Source organism: Vigna radiata, chromosome 2, assembly GCF_000741045.1.
Source record: "Vigna radiata var. radiata cultivar VC1973A chromosome 2, Vradiata_ver6, whole genome shotgun sequence".
Taxonomy (NCBI): Eukaryota; Viridiplantae; Streptophyta; class Magnoliopsida; order Fabales; family Fabaceae; genus Vigna; species Vigna radiata.
In genome coordinates, this window is record NC_028352.1 from 16,615,504 (window position 1) to 16,623,765 (window position 8,262).

Consider the following 8,262-nt stretch of genomic DNA (forward strand, 5'->3'; position numbering starts at 1 on the left):
ATTGTTACAATCATAAAGAAAATAAAACAGTTTACGAAAATGAAGAGAGGAGAGGAAGAAAGTCTCAAAATCTAATTCAAGGGTTAGTTTAGCCATAACACTTAGAAAGCTAAACAAGGACAAAACACTCTGTTATAATCGAGTATATAAGTTACATAAACGATTAAAATAGAGAGAAAGCCATAATATGTTATATAAGTACCAAAATTTGTTAAGGATGGCTAGTGGATGACTAATATGGCCAAGTGCCAATATAATCGATTACACAAGTTTGATAATCGATTAAAACAGAAAGAATAGTTTGATCCATTATACAAATAGCCTAATTTGTTAAGACTGTTAGAAGTAGCAGTTATAGGCATAACATTTCAAGCAATCAATTACAAACATGGGATAATCTGTTAAAACAAAAGGAAAAGCATAACATATTATGCAAATAACATAATTGATTGTTTTAAGACAAAATTTGAACATCCTATATATATGTGACTTGAGACCTATTTCTATAACATTTTAACTTCAAATACTAACAAATTCATTGAGTTTTGATTATAGGTGATCTTAAGAAACGTTCTTGGAGAATCTAAGTTTCATTTGGTGATTACACATCATGATTTACTTCAAGACATTGAACTTCATTGGTTCTGATTCAATATACACTTTGAAGAGTGTGTTGAAGATCTGGTTCATCATGAATATGTGTATTGAATACTTGTGTGAGGATAACCAGGTTTGAGAGCTGGGATTCCTCTTGTGATTTGTAAGAGATTGAGTGTGTTCATCTCTTATTTTTGCTTTTTTGGTTTGAGTGGTGTAAAATGTGCAATTGAGGGTTGTAATTGTATTCTTGTAAACTATATCATTATAATGGATTCCCTTCAACCAAGGTTGTTAAAGGAGGACTGAATGTAGGCTTGTGATAGCTGAACCAGTATAGATATTTGTGTCTTGATCTTTCCCTTTTCCTTCTTTACTTAGTTGATTTATAATTCTTTGATTATTGATTTCAAGAACCAAGAACTCATAAAGATCTGAAAAAAGAATTTAGAAAAGGGTAAAATGCAATTCACCCCCTATTGGATTGAGATATAAGGACTCTCATTTCTAACAATTGGCACCAGAGCGAGGTAATCAAATTTTAATCGATTAAACAGATCCTGATGGCTAGTATATCTCAAACTTTTGGAGAATGAGCTTCCACAAATAAGTCACCTCTATTTGCAGGAGAGAATTATCCCTTTTGGAAAATCAAAATGAAAATCTTCTTGGAATAAGTAGACACAGGAGTATGAGATGTTGTGATAAATGGACTCTTTGAACCAACCAAAGTTAAGAATGGAAAAACTAAGATTAAGGATTTTTCTGAATGGACTACTGATGAAAATAGAAGAGGTCATTATGATATTAGAGTCAAAAGCATTATCTCTTCTACACTTACCATTGATGAGTTTTATAAAATATCTATGTATACAACTACAAAAGAGATGTAGGATGTGTTGGAGGTAAAACATAAAGGTACAAATGAGGTGAAGAGAGCTAGGAAGAATTCTTTAATCCAAGAATATGAAATGTTTAGGATGAAGAGTGGGGAGACAACATATGATGTGCAAAAGAGATTCACTCACATTGTAAACCACCTTCTTGCTCTTGGGAAAACCTTTGATAAGGAAGAGTTAAACATCAAGATTCTAAAGAGTTTGAATAGGAGTTTGCAGCATAAGGTTAACTACTATGAATATGACAACTTTATTTGGAAAACTAAGAGAACATGGACTTGAATTAGGAAGACTGAAAGAAGAAGAAGAAGGAGAGCAAAAACACACAATTGCTCATAAGACAATTGCAAAAAGAGTAAGCAAGGCAAGCTTAAGGAGACACGATGCAGAAGATGATCTTGAAGCTGAAAATTCTGATGTTGAAGAAATGAACTTTATGGTAAAAAGGTTCTTAAGATTCATGAAGTTAAAAAAACAAAACTAACTCTGATTTTACAGGTAATGCAAGGACAAATAGGAGAAAAGGGAAATAAACTACTACACCAACTTGCTTTACACCAAAGCTTTTAATCCTAGAAGGACCAAATAAGTCTTTGTGCAATAACTCTAAAGGTTTAAATGTAGAAATAATGTGTTTGGATGAAAAAGAAGATTTTGTTTGCTTTCCTTTTTGACAAGTTGTACATATATAGTTTGTCTTTTTCAAATTTTAATTTTGGCAAACCAATAACAAGATCTTTTGAAATCAATTTGTTCAAATGTTGCATATGTATGTGTGCAAACCTTTTATGCCATAACCCAGGATTCTCTTCCTTCACAACCAAACATGTCAATCAAACAGTACATTTATCACTTTCAAAAGTTACCTTGAGACCTTTATCGCATAATTGACTTATGCTTAGGAGGTTATGCTTTAGTCCTTCAACATATAGCACATCTTTGATTGTTAAGGTATTTCCTCTTCTAATGTCTTTGTTTCCAATTATCTTCCCTTTGTTGTTATCCCCGTAAGTTACAAATCCTTGATTCTTTTTCTCAAAGTTTATGAACCTTCTTTTGTCACCTGTCATAGGCCTTAAGCATCCACTATTGAGATACCACAAAAACTTCTTTGACTTTGAAGGTTCCTACAAAACAATTTAAACAAGAATTTTATGTCCCCATTCTCTTTCTGGGTCCTTGGGTTAGTATAAATTTAAAGATCATTTCACAATGTTAACATAATCATACTTTCCATTTGGTACACAAAAGTGCTTAATGTTGCTCTTGTTTGAGGTATGACCTTGTTTCATACAATAGAAGCAACACACATTATGCAGTTTGGTTTTCAAAATGGTTCCCTTTTCAACCTAAACTCTATGTGTTCACCTATTTTGCTATTTCTTATAATGGACATTATTGTTTTTGAATGTATTGTCTTTTCATTTTCTGACCCCTGGCCTATAAATAGAAGTTTCCTAAACCTTTCTAAGGGTAGCTAAACTATTGAGAGTACAAAATTGGTTCTGAGGAAGGTCTTTTGTTTAAGTGATTGGTTGATCAAGTCTTGAAGAAGGAGAAGCTTAGTTTTAGTGTGTCTAAAGGTGCAAGCGGTTCTCTACCAAGTTGTTCAAGCTGGTGTTCATTCCCTCGTGTGTCAAAGGAAGGTGTTTTTTGTATTGGTTATTTCATTGTTCATCTTGTAACTTCAAAGTGATTTTTAGTGAAAATTTAATCACTCATTTTAAAGTGATTAACAACCGGACGTAGAATCTTTTTTATTCGAACCAGTATAAAAATCTTTCGTGTGATTGTCCTTATCTCTACATCTCCTGACTTTAAACTGTTCGAAGAAATTTCTAAAATAAAATGAAAATTTTTAATAGAACCAATTCACCCATCCTTTCTTGGTTGTGTATATTTACACGCTCTTAAACATTTTGTGCACGATACTACTTCCTACATTATATGGGAGCAGATATTATTATAGATGATGTTGAAGACTCTTAAAGTGAGGAGGTCTGCTGGGAAATATTTTGGGAGTTTTCAAAATTTATTTGAAACAATTTCAAAATGTATTTGAAACAATTCGAACAACATAGGTTTGAATTAAAATAAATTTTTTCTCGGTCAATTTTAACATTGCTTATGTCAAATAAATAGTTTTTTCTAAGTTAAATGTTTAATGATGGTATCAGAGGTTGTATTTTCTTTAAGCTAATGAATGATTTACACATATAAGTGACATCCTAAAAGGGGTGTTACAAAGGTCATCTAATACATAGGTTGATTAATAACTAAAGCTGCTTTGATTCATCTAATCCCATACCTGTCTGACACTCAAGTCGTCTAACACGTAAGTTGTTTAATGACTTCAGCTGTCTAAGTCATCTAATGCATTAGTCGTATGATGACTTGAATTTTCTTAACTTGTCTAACACCTTAATCATTTAACACCTTAGTTGTATAACAGAATGACTTAGGATGTGTAGACATTTAGGTCATCTAATGTATTTACCTAATTAATTCTATAGTTTGAATCGTCTAAGAGCTTGACTCATCTAATCCTTAGACTTGTCTAATGCTTTAGATTTGACCTTTGCATTTTCTAGATTTTGCTTTCATTTACACATACTATATAAGTATAAATCAATTAATTAATTACAAGCAATACTATCCATCATGTATTTTGATCTTAAAAAAACATTTGACGAATTTCTATTTTTCACTACTACCATTAAATGCTCTCTTTTAGTCATCTAACCACACTTTTACCTTTGACCATAGACTTTATCATTTGGTAGACTGTTTTGTTATCATCAAAACTTTATTAATTGTTGAGGTTTGTCTACTTTAACAATTACCTTCTATGAAACATGGAAAAGAAAAATAATATTACAAGTTTCATAATACGTATTGTCATATGACTATAATCATTTGCATTTCAAGAACATTCTAGATGAAATTGAGTAAGAAACCAATGTGGATACTAACCCTTTCAAGAATTAGGTTTGATATATCGAACCACTTCTTATAGTGTTGGCAAGAGTGGTGTGGTAAATGTACCTTGATTAGCGTGGCATGGGTAGATGGAAAGGTAACGACCAATTTATGTAACATGTTCAACAATCAAGAATAACCATCAATAGACATGTCATATTTTTTTACTTTTAGAGAAGGGTTATGAAAAAATGACCTTGGAGTGTCGATCTTCAAAATGACAATTGTCAAAATGCAATCTCATATTTCATTAATGAACACAAAGTTTAGGTGCATTCACCATAACTCAATCCCACTGTACTTCTTAATGGCTTTCGAATTTTGGAAACTTTTATACCTACATGACTAATTCAAGAGACTTGGAATCAACAAAATATTCCAAAACACGTTTATAAGCAACATGTTTTCATGATCCGAACGTTCCCTTACCCCATTTATTTTTTAAGCTCCCATTTAAAGGTTCAAAGACTATTTATTTTATGAAGTATTCACTTAAATCTTTTTTACTATTTACTATATTATTATACTTAATGTTACGGATTTGAGAGTGAGAATATATTTTATACATAGATCTCTCATCGACCTAATTTAAGATCCAATCATCAATTGTCAAAATTATCAACTTAGTTCCTGAAATTATCAACTCAGTTCTTGAAACTTAATTAATTTTCTGTTTAGAATTTTGAAATACAGTAAAAAAATAAGTTAGTTGTCAAAAAAATGTGAAATTCAAATAATATATAACATATAAATTAGAATCTGATTGTGAAGTAATATTACATACATAAAACTCCATATATATTTAAAATACGTAGACAACTATATCAATATTTCTTTGTTCATAATCAACGAATTTTAAAAACGTCAGTTACTCACAAATATTAAATAGAATAATGATATTTAGACAACATTTTTTTGACAACATTTGAACATTGATTGCGTGTCAATCTGTGATTGGTCAAAAATTACTCCAGAATCAATAATAATAATCATAAACATTATTGTGGAGTAATTTTTGACCAATCACATATTCACACGTAATCAATGTTCAAATGTTGTCAAAAAAATGTTGTCTAAATATCATTATCCATAAACAAAAGTTTTGCAACTTATTTCAAAACTAAATTAAAAGATGAAAAATAACAATAATATTAATCTTCCACTACAAAAAGAATATTGTAAAAGTAGTTCATTCGAAATTACGATAATTTTTGTTAACTTTATTTAAAGTTTAATTGGAAAGCAAATTAATTGCCACAATTACCACCGGGTCCTCCAAACATGAGAATGTACCAAAAGGGGGGTCCTTGATCTCCATAGTATCTAACATCATAACAATTGGGTTTGTCAGTGAAGGAATGAGTTTCATATACTTTAGCTCCATGAGTTTTTCTTTCGTTATCTTGAATCGAAATTTTTTTAAAGAAACAAGCGTGTGTAGGATTATTATCATGAGGAAAATGGCCAGACCCCATTTCAGGACTTTGAGTACCAGGATGAGTTTTTGTTCTTCCACCCCAACCTACTACATTAGCCGAGCTCATGTTTGAGAACAATTTTGCTGGAAAATATCCAATAAACTTATTGTCTATACTTATCCACCAATTTTTGGTCACAGGATCCTGAAAATATACAAACTTTTTGTGTTAATTGTGCCTATCGTACAATATTACATTTTTCTTCCACTATATGAATTTAGTTAAAAAAGTGTATTCCAGAAATCAAAATATATTAATCCAATTTTAGTTAAATGTAGTTCTATCTTTTTATGATAGTGAAATATACACACAATGATTATCACCTGAGAAATAGAAAAGGCAAGCACACAAAGTAGTCCTCCATATTGAGAGATAGTACCTATGGCTCGACCAATGAAAATTTCTTTGTTGGTTTGAACAAAACCTGCACATCGAATATTGTAGCATCCTGTCTTTTTGAAGTTATCTGACTGTAATTTTTTATACCATATCAAAATTTGAATAATAATAATAATACGAAACATTAATTAAATCAAAATTATTAAGGATCTATAATAAAGATGTAATTATATCCTTATATACGAAGAGAAAAAAATATCCTTCACTAAATAAGAAGGATTTATTAAGGGAGCATATCTATGTTTCATTTATATAAATTACGTATAAACAAAATATAATGATATGTTCTTACCGTCCATGAGATATAAAAATGAGTTGCATGATCGTTGTATAGTTGTGGACTCACCTGATAAGAATGTATTGGATTAATTATAATATTATTATATTTTCTCAAAAGAATAACAATTAAGTCACACATATATATGCACACACTCACAGGCACGCATGCATTACACATACACAGAGTATGCAACAACACACACACACACACGTACACACACCCCTATCCACACACACCCTTATCCACACAAGCACACAAGCATCGTATGCACACACAGACATGCCCATACCGACACCCACACCCACACCCACATGCATACACACACATACATAAAAAATGCTAATTATGAAAATTTCAACTCACATGCCATCCTAGTGAGATTTTGTTAGTGGATTCTATGGGACCATTTTGAACCCATAAATGAGACATAGAAATTTGAAGATTGGTATCAACTCGTGGATTAAAAATACTATTTACACCTCCAACTCCGTAATAAGGACCATAATTTGGTTTAAGGGAAACTTCTGCGATCTGAAAAGTTCAATATATACAAATAAATAGCAAATTGAATAAATTAGATTGAATACAATTTAAAAAAAATAAAATTAAGTACCAACATTTTAAACTACTTATATAAAAAGATCTTACATGAACACCAGGAAGATCTTGAACCAATATATGATCATTGAGTAATGATTTTTCTCTAATTAGGTCGTCTTTTGTTGTTCTCAATATAGGAACAGTCCCCGTCAGACATTCATGCTTACCTAATCCAAACATGAGTCGAGTTCCTAAAGTTTTTTGACTTATCTCTCCAATCACATTTTGAAAGTTAGGTTTTTTCTAAAAATAAAAAAAAATAAAGAAACAATTTTTAGAGCATGGAAAATATGGTAGAAGAAGGGTTGGAAATTAACCCTAAATATTGAAAATAAAATGAAAGTCAAATTTCTTTGTAATTAGAGATTTTAAGTATATACCTGTAATTTATGGTCTTTTAGTAAGGGATGATCAAATGATGGTTGTTTGTAAATGTCGATGCAATCACAGTTTGTCCATTCTCTATCTATCAAATCCAAAATAAAATACATAAAAATAAAGTTATTACACCATATATTGTGATTCAACTAAAAGAAGCATATCATAAAATATCAAAAAGTGGAGACATACATGAATACTCTTAATAGCAGGCTTAGTAATAATCTCAAGTTGTCTCTCTAACTCCCAATCATCTTTTTGTATAGATGGATTTCCATCAACTGTATAGCTAACATGACTACTCAAAAAATACAGGACAAACAACACTGTAAGAATCATGTTTTCTTTACAACCGAAATAGGTTAATCCACACACATATATATATATATATATATATATAAAATAAATTGATTGAAATATATCCAAGGTCAAATTAGTTAGATGTTTAGATGAATAATAAAGTCAAACATATGATTGCAACTTATTATATAGCAATTAATATAGCATTTAATATTACGTATTTATTATTTATTATATGTAATGTATTAGCGTTTAATATATATCTTTATTAACGTTTAAGAAATATATGGAATATATATATATATATATATATATATATATATATATATATATATATATATATATATATATA